Here is an 18564-nt window from a genome sequence, read left to right as displayed (position 1 = left end):
ATAATACTAAATCAACTAAAAACTAGATCCTTAACACTAAACTAATTTTAACCCTAACTATAAACCTCAATAAATTCAAACTCTAAACCTACTCAATAGCCTTGACATTTTTTAGTATTAAACTAAGCAACTACAATCCCAAACTTACATTAAATTAGACCTATTTGTCAAATTCAAAAAATTGTCTTATACATAATACAATTATAAAAATTCATATTATAAAAATTTATGTAGTAATATTATATTGTATAATAAATATTCGAATTGTATCTTTTAACATCCCCTCCAGATGCTACTAGCTATATACATATTCTATATTTATATAATATATATAGAGAAAGCTGAGATATATCAAGGCTTTAATTTACACAGAAATATACATCCATATTAAAAAATTAAAGCCTTGATGTCTCTCAGCTTTCTCTATATATATTATATAAATATAGAATATGTATATAGCTAGTTATTAAACAACAAAAATAAACAAGTCATTGAAGTGACTGTTTTAAATAACCTGTAAAATTCCAACAACCCTTCCCTTAAGGTTTGGATCTGCTATAACTAAACATGGTGATTGAATCAAATAAGTACCTTTAAAAAAAAAAAAAAAAATTCATATCCTAACCAAGTGTAGCTACATCAATCTATCTCATAATGCTTACAAGGGCATAGATCTGAAGCTAAATTCTCGAGCTCCTAGATTACCTCCTCTTTGAACTCCTATATCATAAATAAACCACAAAAATTAAATATCTCACAATTAGCCATTGTTTTTGAATTTTTCCTCATTTGTTTAAATGTAAATTTCTATTTATGTCATTGGTCACAATAAAACAAGATAATTGACACAAGATAGATCAAAAGACACCTTAGAAAAAAATATATAGATCAATGAGAATTTGAAAGCACATCAAAATTCCTAAAGGAAATCAAATAAATCAGAAATGAAAAAGATCAAGTTAATTCAATGCAAAAAATAGTTTCCAAATAAGTTATATATTTCTCAACAAAAAAAAAAAGTTTTCTATGTGTAAGAAGAGTTTATAAAGTAAGTGGAATGTAGAATTTCATAATGCTATTTGAGAAATTTGATAGTTTCAAATCCCTCACAATTATAAGGTATTACACAATTCCATTGGATACAAAGTCAAGGCTATGATGTGATTAATATAATACTATATGACACTAAAGGAAACTTGCTTAGCCCCAAATCAAGTTAGTCTCAGCAAGTTAAAATAACTACTTTTAGTGATTTTAGTTTCAATTATATGTACTTTTGCACCAATATTTTGAATCATACTTTTTGATTATCATAAAAAAAAATGTACTCTTGAACACTCTATTACTCTTGATTAGAGAGTGTAATCCAAAAGACTGATGCAAAAATACTCCCAATTAAATCCAGAAATAATAAAAAGAACTATTATAGATGGTAAAAATTGATATGTTTAAAACTATATTATCCACGCAATTAAAAAATTCAAGAAAAAATAAAACTAAAAGAAAAGAAGCTTAAATATAGAAAACTATCTCCCACTCCCTCTTTTTAGAATAGTCATCTCCTCCTCCTTGAAACCAACATTTGAGAGTTTTTTTTTGCAAGTTCCATCAAGAGAAATACAACATCTCTCTCCTCTCATTTTATCAATTGTGTGTTTCTTTTAGAATACCCATATATACAATCTATAACTTGCTCAAACATTACCAAGAAATAAAATAAGAAATAAACTTAATTTTCCAAGACCTAAAAATGACCCAAATTTTAAATCACTCATTCATTCCATCCCAGCTCTATTTGGATGGTCCAGAGAGTAGCCCAACAACAAATCTATACCCTTTACATAAAGCTATATTATCCTCTAATATAATATCCCCTTCCTATAACTTGTAACCAATTGATTAAAAATTACATTTATCAAAAATTACTTTCATCTTTCAGTTAGGAATGTTGTCATTTAGATTAAGTTAGCTCTTATCTGCGTTTCTATCAATTATGAAGCAATTGGGCCTTTTATTTAAGTGGGTGATTACTCTATCAATAGTTAGATAGGACAAGTATCTAGTTGGTTGAAGTATAGAATAGAGAATTTGGTGCCTATAGTCATTTCTATTTGGCAGTGGATGTCTCTGTAATTTTTAATGAAGTGAAAAGCATGATTTATCAATTCTTTTAGAATTATAAAGTTAGTCAATCCTTTAGTAGCTTTTTTTAATACCCATAATTGAGGATGAATATTTCTCTTAGCTTCCACCAATTAGGAGTGATTGAAATTGATCTAACTTCATATGAAGTGGATAATAGAGAGCATTGTGAGAAGGAGACATATAATTGCTAGACAAGACTTATTATTTCTTTTAGCATTCTACAATTAGATATATCATGTAAATATTAGAGAATAAGTAATTATTTAATGTATTAAAAAATTCTAACTCTAACTTTTATTGAAATGATTGTATAGGTACATCATTTTGCAACAAATTCTAGTGTTGGCCATCAATTAGTAGAAGGTGAGGACCTAATTATGCCTATAATTAAGTCTTTAGGTTAAAAATATTAATAGGGATGCAAGGGAAGTGCATAGGTCCATGTCAATCACTCTAGAGGCATCATACACTTGCCTATCCATATTTTAATGAGGGAAATTCTAACTTTTGTACAGTGACAAAAAACTACTTTTCTGTGAATGAATATGGTTTCCGTCTCCAAGGGTATTAGAAAGAAGACATGGGAGAATATATGACAGCTTTAAAAATATGGGGAAGGTATGTGGTGGTCACACATTCATGGAATCTTAAAAATCTTAAAGGATTGAACCAACATAGTGGTAAGGATTGTATTTTGGGATAATAGTTAGTTCCATAATGGTTAGGTAGAAATGGGTATGTATTGTCATGGCATAGGAGATACAAGTTTTCCACAAAATGGATCATCCAAATGTTGTCAAGATAGAGGGTCTAGTTAAATCAAGGGATGTTTCATAGTCTATATCTTGTGTTTGTGACTAAAACTTGAAGAATAATGAGCACAATTTGGCATGTACTATTTGTAGCTCTAAATATTTAATGTTTTCAACATATAAAATTCATATATTTTCATATGATGGTTCTTCATTCTCCTCTCTTTTGATTTTTGCATGTTTTTCCTTGGTCAACTTCTTTATGTAGTGCCCTTTAGCTTAGGTACGTAACTTAAGTTTTTCTCTTCCACCAAATTCAATGAGAATATTTATCTTTCCTCATCTATTTTAGTATGCCACACCTATAATTCAGCCTGGTAGTTCATTCAATTTTGGGACTCAACATATAGAGTTTGCAAAGTTGGGGAAGTTAAAAACTTGGGAAGAAAGAGTGAAAGGGATGTTACTAGGAGAAAATCGGGAAGGAGAAAATTGGGAAGCCTAAAAGGGGTCAAGAGAAAACCCATAGGCATGGGGAGATAATGGAAGAGGTGTTGATGTGTATCAGTTGGAAATACCGATGGATAAGACAAAGTGAGATTTGGGGAACAAGAAAAAATCATGGCTAGGTGCTCAAATAAAAAGTCCATTTCTCCAATAAGGTAGGATACTGGGCATTCATAACTTTTTTCATTTTGAGACATTTAGGCACATGGAAAGATATAACGGTGGAAAAGAACAACAAAAAGCATTAATCTAACCAAGGAGTTCATTGAGGAAATTATTTATGGGCATAGGTAGGCCTAGGTGCAAGTGAGGCACTACAATTAGAAAATTCTATAATTCTAGGCTGATTTTATTATTATTCCATGGATATCATAATCCATGAAATGCTTAAGAATATCTAAAAATATTTCACTCAACTCAAATCTTCTTATGTTTATATGATCAATGTATTACCTATGTATTTTGTTAAAGTAGCATCTAGTTGAGGTCTGATATTGTTTTATAGTTGATTTATTGAAAGGGTATATAGTAAAATCTTTAAGATCTTAAAATGTGCCTTGAAATTGTGTAAGTTTTCTTATTTTCTTTACTTTTCTATCAAATAACTCACCACTTTCTATTTATTTTTCTACATTTAAAAGGATTATATCATTATATCTTGTGGAATTGATTTTGAGTTAAGTTATAGTAAAGGATTATAAGGACCACAATGATCCTTGGTTGTATTTGAGAAATTACTTAATTCTCTTCACCCAATGATGGGTACCAAAAACAATGAATTATTTTAATCTATCTTTGGCAAGAGACCACAAAATGTAACTTGATGCTCTATAAATTCCTCTTTAAATTAGAACGTGACATTCATACAAAATTGAAACTAAATATAGATGGTAATACTTGACAAAATAAACAATCATTCGTAGTTATCACAATATTTCTATTTTGAATTTTTATTGCAAAGTGAAATAGACTTAAATTGCCCATCATTTTGCCTCAAATATTTGAAATCGACTCAATATGTTTTTTTAGTTTAGAACTAAATTAAATCAACAACCAAATAAGTAGAACAACTTTTTCAATTTTCTCCCTAGCCAAAGGTAAAAATTGAACAAATTTGTTTATTTCAAAATATATGAAGCAAACTAATCATCAAATGATAAATCAACATCTCATGAATAAACAATTAAGGTTGCATAGAAAACTACATATTTATATTGAACTACAAAAAAAAGAATTTATACTATTGTACACTTGTAATTCATAGAGTAAGTGTTAAGCATGATGAACACAAACACAAAAAAAAATGATCACCTTTTATCATACTCAATTTTGAGTTAAGCAATGTAGTCTATATGCTAGTTTTAATTGATGTAGCATTCAATGTTGGACTTGAAACCTTTCTAAAGCTATGCTTGAGCATCTCAATTTCTGCATGCAAATAATCTACTAATACAAGATGCATTATTTGATTTGACATATTTCTTTAACATATGCTTAACCTTTTTAGCCTCAATCTTAGGTGGATCTATTATTGATTCAAACATTAAATATGAAATCTTTCTTAAGTTTTTTTTAACATTTTCAATATCAATCTATAGATGATCCAATGTAGATTCCACATTGAATCCCCTTTGCATGTTTCATTTAATCCTATAGTTTCAACCTTAATCTAGTTTGAAATATAACACTATCGAATAACAATGATAAATGAGTATCATAAAACAAACGACCAATTCCAGAGGAAAGGAAGGGAAAAAACACACTCGTTGAAGATTGAATCCAAGAATCATTGGAGATGAATGAAATGCCTATAAATCCTTCTATTTTTTGGCCACTCGAAGTTATACTTACCGCAAAAAATGAAAAAAAAGTTCTATCATTAAAATCCAAAACTATATTTCTTGCTCGCTTCTGGACAATTCCACTTCCTCTGCATGTATATGACATTTGTGTGTTCCAATTTGCGAGTGGTGATATTCTTGCATTGAAGAAAGGGGATAGCTCTTTCATTCAAGATAAGCCTAGACAAGGGAAACATTGAAGTTAATTGTGTAATCCATTTCTTGATTCCTAGACAGGGTGAGAATAGCTCATAGAATTTGTTATTTTTGCCATTAGAAATGATGTAAAATGTGTGTTTTGTGATTTTTGTTGGGTGACAATTGTTTTAGTTAGTTAAATAATAGAGTTCATTACATTATTATTTTTGATTAGTTAATTTTTTATAATTGAATAATTTTAATTTTTAGTTAATTAGTATTTATAATAATAAATAATATAATTTAGGCGATACACATTATATAGACATTGACATTATATTTTTTTAAAGTTTAAGTATAATTCAAATAGTTTTTTAATCATAAGTTAGATTCAACATATAATTATTCCAATTCTATTGATATTTATAATGTATTTCAATTGAGATAATTTTTTGAATGATTCAATTTCAAATTCTTATTTTACATTGTAATCTTACTTTATAATTTAATGAAAGAGAGCTTTTACATATGTATATTTGTAAGACTATGTTTGTCTCTAAAATTAAGATTGTGTACTTGCAAATGAATCACTATCACCTATTAGAACTTGATTACTTCCAAGGTGCTAAAAATATATTTGAATGTCTTTTATGGATTGTATTTGCCTTTCATCAATCTATATAATTGTACAATGTCTTATGTATTTTGTGCATATAAGACTTATATTCAATATTTTTGTTTGTGACTCATTATAGGTGACTTTTTATCTAACTAGCTATATACATATTCTATATTTATATAATATATATAAAGAAAGCTGAGAGATATCAAGGCTTTAATTTTTTTAATATGGATATATATTTTTGTGTAAATTAAAGTCTTGATATATCTCAGCTTTCTCTATATATATATATAAATATAGAATATGTATATAGCTAGTAGAATCCAGAGGGGATGTTAAAAGATACAATTTTAATATTTATTATACCATATTATATTACTACATAAATTTTATAATATGAATTTTTATAATTGTATTATGTATAAGATAATTTTTGAATTTTACAAATAGGTCTAATTTAATGTAAGTTTGGGATTGTAGTTGCTTAGTTTAATACTAAAAAATGTCAAGGCTACTAAGTAGGTTTAGAGTTTGAATTTATTGAGGTTTATAGTTAGGGTTAAAATTAGTTTAGTGTTAAGGGACATAGTTTTTAGTTGATTTAGTATTATATTTAGGATTCATTATCATTTATAGGTTTATTAGGTTTAAGGTTATGATTCAATTTGGTAAACATTTAATCACTAATAGGGTTCACTTTTGGCTAGGGTTATTATGTAGTGAACTAATGAAAGGTTTAACATTAAATTTTATTTAAGGTATTTTGTGGGTGAAGTTTAGTTTGGTTAAGTTTTGTCTCTATCTTTCAATGTGTATTCCTCTCTCTCTCTCTCTCTCTCTCTCTCTCTCTCTCTCTCTCTCTCTCTCGCCCCATGACCATGTATTTAATTTACATATCTTAATTAATTTCTCTCTCTCTCTCTCTCTCTCTCTCTCTCTCTCTCTCTCTCTCTCTCTACATAATCTCACTCCTTCTCCTACGCTCACTATCACTTCCATAAAACTACTATCTCTCAGTATCACTCATTTTCTATTTCTCCCTACTAACTCATTTTCTATCTTTCTATAATCACTCTATTTAACATTGTCCCCTCCCTCTTCTCACTATATCATCCCCCTATTTATCCTCTACATCTACCTCATGTCTCTCACCCTCTACCATTTATCTCTCTTACAAGTCCTCTTATATTAATTTTCTCTCTCACTCATATGTCCTCTCATAATTACTCTCTCCCCCCTATCACCATATATTTATTACCATATCCTAATTATTCTATTTGTCTTTCTTGATTATGTCTCTCATTCTCTCCCTTTCACCATCACTTCCTAAAATCATTATCTCTTGATCCCTCTCTTGCTATCCTTTTCTAATTACTCTCTTTAATCTTCCTTCCTCTTCTAACTATATTATCCACTTATTTATCCTCCCCCCACCCCCTCCTCACTCTCAATTATCATCCTTAATCTATATGTTATCACTCTCTCACTTTCCTCTTTCCTTGTCTTCTTAATCTCTCCTACCTTAGACAATCTCTCCCTAGATCCCAATTTAATCACATTACTCACTAAAGTATCTTATCTTCTTCTCCTTCTGTGTCACATGTCTAACTCATAACTAAAACCCTCTATCATATATTTATATGCTAATCCCTAATCAACCTCTTTTTCAAGTACTATCTCATTTATCTCCCCATTCTCTTTACTCATAGCATCATCCATCACTTTCACATATCCCTCTCTCTCGTAAATAAAAATTTCATTTCTCCCATTCCAAAATTCACCATCTATACACCCCCCTCTCTCTCTCATACCCTAATTACACTCTCTAACAAATCTCTTTACTTATATCCCTCCAACCATTACTTTCCTATAATTACCATCTCTCTTTCTATCCCTCTGATTTTATCTCTCCCTAACTATTCTCTTATTCTCTCTGCTACACTCCATTCACCATATCATCTAATGTTTATCCTCTATGTAAACCTCGTGTATCTCCCCCTCCTTCTCTCCCTCTCACCGTCACTTCTTAAAAACTACTATCTCTTAGTATCAATCTTTTTCTATTTGTCCCAAAATCACTCGTTTTCTATCTTTCTATAATCACTCTCTTTAACATTCTCCCCTCTCTCTTCTCACTATTTCATCCCCCTATTTATGCTCTACATCTACCTCATGTCTCTCACCCTCTACAATATATCTCTCACACATGTCCCCTTATAATAATTTTCTCTCTTACTCATATGTCCCCTCATAATTACTCTCCCCCCCCCCTCTATCACCATTTATTTATTATCATATCCTAATTATTTTATTTCACTTTCTTCATTATGTCTTTCATTCTCTCCCTTTCACATCACTTACCGAAAATTATTATCTCTATATCCCTCTCTCTAGTATTTTCTAATTACTCTCTTTTACTCTCCCTTCCTCTTCTAACTATATTGTCGATTTATTCATCCTCTCTCTCTCTCTCTCTCTCTCTCTCTCTCTCTCTCTCTCTCTCACACACACACACACACACACACACAGACACACACACACACATTTCATTTCTCACCTCCCAAAACTCACCATCTGTTCCCCTCCCCACTCTCTTTCATGCCCTAAATACTCTCTTTCTATCTCTATCTTGTCTCTTTACTTTTTTCCCTCCAAGTATTTCTTTCCTATAAATAGCATCTCTCTTTCTACCCCTATGATTTTATCTCTCCCTAACTATTCTCTTTCTCCTCTTTACATAGTCTATCTCCTTCTCTCCCTCTCACCATCACTTCCCAAAACTTGCTATCAAATTGTATCATTCTTTTTCTATATCTCCTTAATCACTAATTTTCAATCTCTCTATAATCACCCTCTTTGACTTTCTCCCCTCCCTCTACTCACTATATCATCCCCCTACTTATCCTCTATGTCTACCTCATATCTCTCACCCTCTTTCACTTCTCTCTTAGACAAGTCCCCTTATAATAATTTATGTCTTACTCATATGTGCCTTCATAATTACTCTCTCTCTCTCTCTCTCTCTCTCTCTCTCTCTCTCTCTCTCCCCCCCCCCCCATGACCATCTATTTATATTACATATCTTAACTATTTTCTTTCTCTCTGTATATTAATCTCTCTCCTTCTGTCCCTCTTACCATCACTTTCCTAAAACTACTATCTCTCAGTATCACTCTTTTCTATTTCTCTATAATTACTCATTTTCGTATCTTTCTATAATCACTCTCTTTAACATTCTCCCCTCTTTCTTCTAACTATATAATCTCCCTATTTATTCTCTACATCTACCTCATGTCTCTCACCCTCTTCCATTTATCTCTCACACATGTACCCTTACAATAATTTTCTCTCTTACTCATATATCCCCTCATAATTACTTTCTCTCCCCCTTATCACCATCTATGTATTATCATATCCTATTTATTCTATTTCTCTTTCTTCATTATGTCTTTCCTTCTCTCCCTTTAACCATCACTTCCCTAAAACTATTTATTATTTCTCTATCCATCTCTCGCTATCCTTTTCTAATTACTCTCATTTACCCTCGCTTCCTTTTCTAATATTGTCCTCTTATTATCCATCCACCTCCCCCCCCCCTCTCTCTTCTCTCTCCTCTCCCTCTCCTCTCCCTCTCTCTGTCCCTCCCCCATAAATAAAACTTTCATTTCTCCCCTCCCAAACTCTCTCTATGTTCATCTCTTTACTTATTTTCGTCCAACCATTTCTTTCCTATAATTACTATCACTCTTTCTACCCCTCTGAGTTTATCTCTCCCTAACTATTCTCTTATTTTCTCTCCTACACTCCCATCACCATATATTATATCATGTTTATCCTCAATCTAAACCTCATATCTCTCATCTTCTTCACCTTAACTCTTTATTTTGTGTTCCATGTTATAATAATCAATAACCTCTCTCATATATCTCCCCCCTTTCTCCCTGTCACCATCACTTTCATATCAATTGCCCTCTCTCTCTCTCTCTCTCTCTCTCTCTCTCTCTCTCTCTCTCTCTCTCTCTCTCTCTCTCTCTTCTCTTCTCTCTCTCTCTCTCTCTCTCTCTCTCTCTCTCTGTGTGTGTGTGTGACGTAGATTCCTCTTAATTATGATCTCTCCTAGATTCTTAATTATTCATACATTAACTCAAGTCTCTTATGTCCACCCCCTTCTTGAATTGAGATCTTTTTATGGATTAAAGTATTTTTAAAATAGTTACTAAAATAGAGTAAAATTAATCTACTCCATTTTCATGAAGTCTTCGTAAATATTAAATAATCATTGGAAATCTATTATTCAATTAATTGAATTTCAAGTAATTGATGTGTGTGTTAAAATTTGAATTTTATTTTATTTAATTTTAAATGTACATAATAAAAAATTAATATTCATAAATTTTATAAGCATTTAAAAAAATATTTGCATCAAAATTATAATATTTATAATCTGTATAGAATTTGAAATATGTTTTTAATGATTTTTAGAGAAAGACTATGTTTTGAGTTATAGTCACTCTCTAAATCAAATTGATAATCAAACCTAGCAAAATATATAGATATATGTTTCAATTTTACTTTACATATACTTCACAGTTTCTACAAATTTTCTTTCAAATAATTTGTGTAACATGAAGTGAATATTGATAGAATCTATCTAAGTATTATACAATTTTATAAATTGAATATATATTCTTTTTATAAATATTATAAAAGTAGATAAAATTATTGCTTATTTATTTTTATGAATATTATTTAAAATAATTTACAAATTGTTGAAATCATGTAAGAGTAAATATAAGAATGGGTCAATGAATTGATTCAAAAAACTATACAATTGAATTCTGATAACAATATTTACTATTTTAATTATTTCAATTATTTAAAAAGTTAGAATACATAAATAGTAGTATATTGTTAGAATATATAAATAATAGTATATTTTTCTTTATTGAAAAAATCTAATATTTAATTATTTAAATAAATGGTACCCCAAATAGACATGGTTTGAGTTAACTAGAACTGTTATGGAGCTATTTCCTTTTTTCCAATAGTTTCATCATCTTCCAAAAAAAAAAAAAAAAAGTTGTTCTCATTGTGGAATATAGTCAATTCAGTCCCTAGTACTTCACTATCATATCAAATCCAATATCAATGTCAAACATTGTGAATTGAGTAGATTTGATTTAATGGTTGCCAATTGTATTCAAGTGCAATATTTTCTTTTGTAGTCAACAAACAACACCAGTGCAGCTGTAGATATGATCACCCCTTCAAATTTTTGCTTCATAAACCATGCTTGTTACAACATCTCCTCTCTTCTCAGTCAGAATGCCCTAACATTTCAAAACAAAAAATATACCATGCTTGGTTATAGCGTCTTCTCTCTCTCTCTATCTCTCTCTCTCCACTTCCCCCATGATCATCTATTTAAATTAAATATCTTAATTATTTTCTATCTCTCTCTACATAATCTCTCTCCTCTCCCTCTCACCATCTCTTCTTAAAAACTACTATCTCTTAGTATCAATCTTTTTCTATTTCTCCCCAATCACTCATTTTCTATCTTTCTATAATCACTCTCTTTAACATTCTCCCCTCCCTCTTCTCACTATATCATCCCCCTATTTATGCTCAATATCTACCTCATGTCTCTCACCCTCTACCATTTATCTCTCACACATGTCTCCTTATAATAATTTTCTCTCTTACTCATATGTCCCCTCATAATTACTCTCTCACCCTCTATCACCATCTATTTATTATCATATCCTAATTATTCTATTTCTCTTTCTTCAATATGTTTTTCATTCTCTCCCTTTCACCATCACTCACCTAAAACTATTATCTCTATATCCCTCTCTTGCTATCCTTTTCTAATTACTCTCTTTTACCTCTCCCTTCCTCTTCTAACTATATTATCCACTTATTTATCATCTCTCTCTCTCTAATAAAATTTCATTTTCTTGCCTCCCAAAACTCACCATCTATTCCCCTCCCCCACTCTCTCTCATGCCCTAATTACTCTCTTTATGTCTCTATATCATCTCTTCATTTTTTACCCCAAGCATTTCTTTCCTATAATTAGCATCACTCTTTCTACCCATATGATTTATCTCTCCCTAACTATTCTCTTTCTCTCTTTATATAATCTATCTCCTTCTCTCCCTTTCACCATCACTTCCCTAAAATTTCTATCTCTTTGTATCATTCTTTTTCTATCTCTCCCTAATCAATCATTTTCCATCTCTCTATAATCACTCTATTTTACTTTCTCCCCTTCCTCTAATCACTATATCATTTCCCTACTTATCCTCTATGTCTACCTCATGTCTCTCACCATCTTCCACTTCTCTCTTAGACATGTCACCTTGTAATAATTTTATTTCTTACTTATATGTCCCCTCATCGTTTCTTTCTCTCGCTCTCTCTCCCCCTATTACCATCTATTTATATTCATATCCAAATTATTCTCTTTGTCTTTCTTCATTATGTCTTTCCTCCTATCCCTCTCCCTCACTTCCCCAAAATTATTATATCTCTATCCCTTCCTCTCTATATTTTAATCATTTCTCCCTTGAACTTTTCCTTCCTCTTCTAACTATATAGTCCACTTATTTACCCTTGATGTCTACCTGACCTCTCTCTCTCTCTCTCTCTCTCTCTCTCTCTCTCCTCTCTCTCTCTCTCTCTCTCTCTATTTATATTACATGTCTTAATTATTTTCTTTCTCTCTATACATAATCTCTCTTCTTCTTCTCTCCCTCTTATCATCACTTCCCTAAAACTACTATCTCTCAGTATCACTGTTTTTCTATTTCTCTCTAATTATTGATTTCTATCTTTCTATAATCAATCTCTTTAACATTCTCCCCACCCCTCTTTTGATTATATAATCCCCCTATTTATCCTCTACATCTACCTCATGTCTCTTACCCTCTTCCATTTATCCCTCACACATGTACCCTTATAATAATTTTCTCTCTTACTCATATGTCCCCTCATAATAACTCTCTCTCCCCCTATCACCATCTATTTACTATCATATCCTAATTATTTTATTTCTCTTTCTTCATTGTGTCTTTCCTTCTCTCCCTTTAACCATCACTTTCCTAATATTATTTATTATTCTCTATCCATCACTCATTATCCCTTTCTAATTATTCTCTTTTAACCCTCTCTTCCTATTTTTACTGTATTGTCCACTTATTTATCCATCGCCCCCCTTCTCTCTCTCTCTCTCTTCTCTCTCTCTCTCTCTCTCTCTCTCTCTCTCTCCCCCCCCCCCCACCCCCCAATAAATAAAACTTTCATTCTCCTCTCCCAAAACTCACCATCTATTTCTCCCCTCTCTCATGCCCTAATTACTCTCTCTACATCATCTCTTTACTTTTTCCCCTCCAACCATTTCTTTCTTTTAATTACTATCACTCTTTCTACCCCTCTGATTTTATATCTCCCCTAACTATTCTCCTATTCTCTCTCTTACACTCCATTCACCATACATCATCTCATGTTTATCCTCAATGTAAACCTCATATCTCTCATCTTCTTTACCTTAACTCTTTCTTATATGTTCCAGGTTATAATAATCAATAGCCTCTCTCATATATCTCCCACTTTTTTTTCTCTCTCTCCCCTCACTGCCCCCATGACCATCTATTTATATTAGATATCTTAATTATTCTCCTTTTCTCTCTACATAATCTCTCTTCTTCTCTGCTTCTCACCATCACTTCCATATCAATTTCTCTCTCTCTCTCTCTCTCTCTCTCTCTCTCTCTCCTCTCTCTCTCTCTCTCTCTCTCTCTCTCTCTCTCTCTCTCTCTCTCTCTCTCTCTCTCTCTCTCTCACACACACACACACACACACACACACACTCATTATCCTCCTTTATCTTCTTAAAATCCCTCCCCCCCCCCCGAAACTATTATTTCCTCTTAATTACCATCTCCCCCTAGATTCCTAATTACTTATATCATTAACTCAAGTCTCGTATGTTCACCCTCTTCTTGAATTGAGATCTTTGTATGGATTAAAGTACTTTTGAAATAGTTACTAAAATAAAGTAAAATTAATTTACTCCATTTTCATGAAGTCTTTGTAAATATTAAATAATCATTGGAAATATATTATTCAATTAATTAAATTTCTAGTAATTGATGTGTGTGATAAATTTTAGATTTTATTTTATTTAAATAATAATAAATTAATATTAATTAAGTTTATAAGCATTTAAAAAAATATTTGTATCAAAATTATAAATATTTATAATCTATATAGAATTTGAAATTTGTTTCTAATAATTTTTAGAGAAAGACTATGTTTTGAGTTATAGTCACTCTCCTAAATCAAATTGATAATCAAACCTATCATAATATATAGATATATGTTTGAATTTTACTTCACATATACTTCACATTTTCTAGAATTTTTCTTTCAAATGATTTGTGTAACATGAAGTGAATATTGATAGAATCTATCTAAGTATTATACAGTTTTATAAATTGAATATATATTCTATTTATAAATATTATAAATGTAGTTAAAATTATCACTTATTTATTTTTTATGAATATTATTTAAAATAATTTACAAATTGTTGAAATCATGTAAGTGTAAATATAAGAATGGGTCAATGAATTGATTAAACTATACAATTGAATTTTGATAGCAATATTACTATTTTAATTATTACTATTATTTAAAAAGTTGGAATACATAAATAATAGTATATTTTTGTTTATTGACAAAAAATAATATTTAATTATTTAAATAATTGGTACCTTATATAGACATGGTTTGAGTTAACCAGAACTCTTACAGAGCTATTTCCTTTTTCCAATAGTTTCATCATCCTGCAAAAAGAAAAAAGAAGAAGTCATTCTCATTGTGGAATATAGTCGATTCAGTCCCTGCTACTTCACTGTCATTACAAAATCTAGTATCAATGTTAGACACTGTGAATTGAGGAGCTCCGCTTTAATGGCTACCAATTGTAATTCAAGGTGCAATATTTGCTTTTGTAGTCGACAAATAGCGCCAGCGCAGCCGTAGATTGGATCATCCCTTTGAATTTTCGCTTCATAGACCATGCTTGTTATAGCATCTCCTCTCTTCTCAATCAGAATTCCCTAACATTTCAAAATAGAAAATGTCACCAACGGATTCGATCAAGCTTCTTATTTTCTACCCTAATTTGTCAAGGGTTTCTGCCATTTATCCATTCTTCTTGCAAAAAATATGTTAAATCTGATGAAAGGAAATATGATAAAGGCGGCATTTTGAGATAAAATAGAAAAATTTAAAAACAATATTTGATCTGTACCTGAAGAATTTCTACAATGCTTTTCATCCCGAATAATTTGTGTACAGATAAATATTTTTGAGGCTCGTCTGGTGGAAAATATGGAGCAAGAATGCATTTTTCTCCACATTTTCTCTGTTGAATCTTTCATGCTACGTAGGCATAATCAATTTGTGACATTCAATTCAACTGGAACATAATTCATTCAAGTAAATATTTTGAGAGTGTGACTATAAAATATCGCTTTCCAAAACTAGTAATTTGTTGCAAATGAAAACGATTGGCGACATGAACATGTTTGATAAACAAATATATATCTGATGGTGTTTGATAAATAGAGATATATACCTTCCTAATTTTAAAAGTAACTAATTGGAAAATGGTTGTACACCAGGCAACAAGAAATGAGTGATCTTGATCATCACTACACACATAAATTGGAAAAGATGCATAGCTACAAGTATTAAACCTATTTAAGGAAACATCCATTCATTATTCACCTACTGGTCACTGAAAAATTCATTGCAATGGAATGCAACAATTCTTAAACAACTCAAACAGTCAACATTCACAATCTTTAGGTTTTGTGCTTTCAAATCAAGAAACACACACATTTCATTTAGAGAGAAAGGTAAACCCTATAGAACCATTTTTTTGATAAAAAAATTGTCCGAATGCACACTAAAATCTTCAGCACAGACTCCAACCTGTAGCTCTAAATCTATGATAATGTTTCCAATCAGATTCAAATCTATATGCTTCTATATTCATCGAAAAGGAAGAAGAAATAAAATGTCTTACCTCAAGAACGTTGCAAATCTAGACAGATTGGAATGGTTACTTTATAAGCAAAAACCGATCTCTCATCCCATTTCCATCGATTTGGAAAAAAATAGTATGCTATGTTTGGATAACAATTATAACTGTGACCTCTCGACTACTTCAATCTTAAATGTTAAATCTTAATTGGACTTTTCTAAGCTGCTTCACTTATCTGTCTCTCACATCATAATCAGCTTAACGGTTACGCTATAACGGTTCTAATTTTTTTTTAATCAATAAGTGTTTCTAATATATATTTTTATATATTTTTAATATATTTTTAATTCATGATTTACGGTGATTTTTTGTTGCACAGATTGAAGGGGCGTCTCCTATGAGACTGAAGTAGCCTCTTGGCTAATGACTTTGTTTATTTGTTGGATTATTTAATCATTTCTATTTGGCTAATCTTATGATTGGTGATCAAATTAGTCACTCATTTAGTCACCTATATCTGTCAATTGTCAAAAAAAAAAATAGTGGAATGTAATTAATTTTAGATACATGACTAAATATTTTTAATGGTGTGACTAAATATTTTAGTCAAGGAGTTTGCTGTAGAAACTGCAAATCCTATAAAAAATCATAGGTCTTATACAGTAATCCAAGTCCTCATTTTTGAAGCAATGGCACTTGGAATGACCAAAAACACCTTGCTAACCTTGCTAATATTGACATCTGCTTGCTAGAGAAGAATCGCTTTCTAGTTGGCAGAAAGCCAATTATTTTTGTACCATGTTTTTCTTGGTAAAATTTTATTTATTTTATCTTATTTATAAATAATATTACTTTCAAATATATTTTTTTGTCAATAAAATAAATTTTGAATAATAAAATAAAATTCAACAACAATAATTTTAAATAAACTAAACATTGTTATTACTTTATATTCAATCTATTACACATGAATAAAATGATCATTTTAAACAATCTCCATTTATTATGTATATGAGTATGACAATTATTGTTTTCTTTATAAATTGTTTTGACTTATTATTCTACTGACTAAAGAATGATCTTGATAGTTTATCAAAAGTACATCCAAGTGTAAAGTATCTCCATGTCTATCATTACTTTAGATTGTGGCTTTTAGACAAGCCTAACTTGGAAGAAAGTTTATAAATTAAATAAATTTTGAAAATTAAAGATAAACTAAATTTAAAAATTATAAACTAAATTAATTTTAAAAATAAGTTTAAATAAATAATAAATAAATAATAGCTTGTTAAATAAATTATAAAAATTAAAAACTAGTAAAAAAAACATTTAAAATTAAAAGCTAAAAGCTTATTTCAAAAACAAAGAAAACTAATAATTTTTCATAATGGAAAAGGAAAATTATCAAAAAAAAAAAGTATGATAGGGCATGTCTATCAAATCCACCTAATTCAATTTTTTTTCAAAATAAATAATCAAGATAATACTTGAAATAAATTATCAATTACTTTTTATTTTAATTCATAAATAAAATAGGTGAATAAGGCAAGAGCGTACAATAGTAGATTGTGAGCCTTTATCTGAGAGGTCTTGGGTTTGAATCTACTAATAAATAATAATAAAATTATCATCTCACACTCTTCAATAATTTTTTTGTTCTTTAGGAAGTGGTCATCTCAAAAGAAAACTTAGATTTTAATTAATAAAGGTTGTTGGTAAGTTCTTTCCTTTCAAAATCTTCAAAACTAGTTAATATATTGTTTAGGTGAAATGGATTGATGGTAATTTTTTATAAAACTATTCCTGCAAAAAGATCTATAACTTGATAAATTATGATATGGCTATCATTAATAGAATCAATCAATCCTAGGGTTTTAGTTGGTCATGAATGAAAATACAACTTGACTTTGATTTGTTTTGACATTTGCATGTTGAACCCAAAAAGGTTTTCTTTAAGTGGCTATTGTTTCGTGAGAAACTTTTTGTTTGTCATTTTCTTTTTCTTTTGGACAACCAACCTATTATGTCTTTTTTGTGTAATTGTCTAGAATCCTTTGAGCATTTTTTTTAATGTAGTTTTGCTTGCAAGATTTGGCCTTTGTTTCTTGGTAACTTTGTTAAGTGGAATCATAAGCAATGCTTATCTTGGCATAAAAATTTTGTTAGTTTTGTTGATAAGTTTGACTCAAAGATTGATTCTTTCTAGTTTCCTCTTACTAATGAAGTGTTGCGGTTCATCTAGAGGAAAATAAATGGGAAAATATTTCATCATGAAGTGGGATCTTACTGAGTTTTCTATGAAACACACCCTCTATCACATAATGTCATAGGTCATGACCATTTTGGAAGTGTCAAAGGAGAGATTCCCTCACTATAATCAAAGAAGGATACATGATCATTTTCAAGGAGGACATTCAGATGTCCAACTTTGTCACTTTATACCTTGGTACCAGTTCATATAATGATGGTGGGTAGTAGGATCGATGACCTAATGTTGTG

The 18564-nt window shown here is 30.3% G+C and overlaps 1 pseudogene; it reads right to left on the bottom strand.

Moving 5' to 3' along the window:
* Positions 1-14852: 14852 nt before the first annotated feature.
* On the bottom strand, positions 14853-15486 carry LOC149536431 (LOB domain-containing protein 4 pseudogene; annotated as a pseudogene).
* Between the last annotated feature and the right edge of the window lie 3078 nt (positions 15487-18564).

This window comes from Cupressus sempervirens, chromosome 10 (assembly GCF_028749045.1).
Source record: "Cupressus sempervirens isolate cs-2001-9-10 chromosome 10, ASM2874904v1, whole genome shotgun sequence".
In the NCBI taxonomy this organism is placed as follows: domain Eukaryota; kingdom Viridiplantae; phylum Streptophyta; class Pinopsida; order Cupressales; family Cupressaceae; genus Cupressus; species Cupressus sempervirens.
Note: the sequence above shows the minus strand (reverse complement) of the source record. Positions and strands in the feature narration are given on the sequence as shown.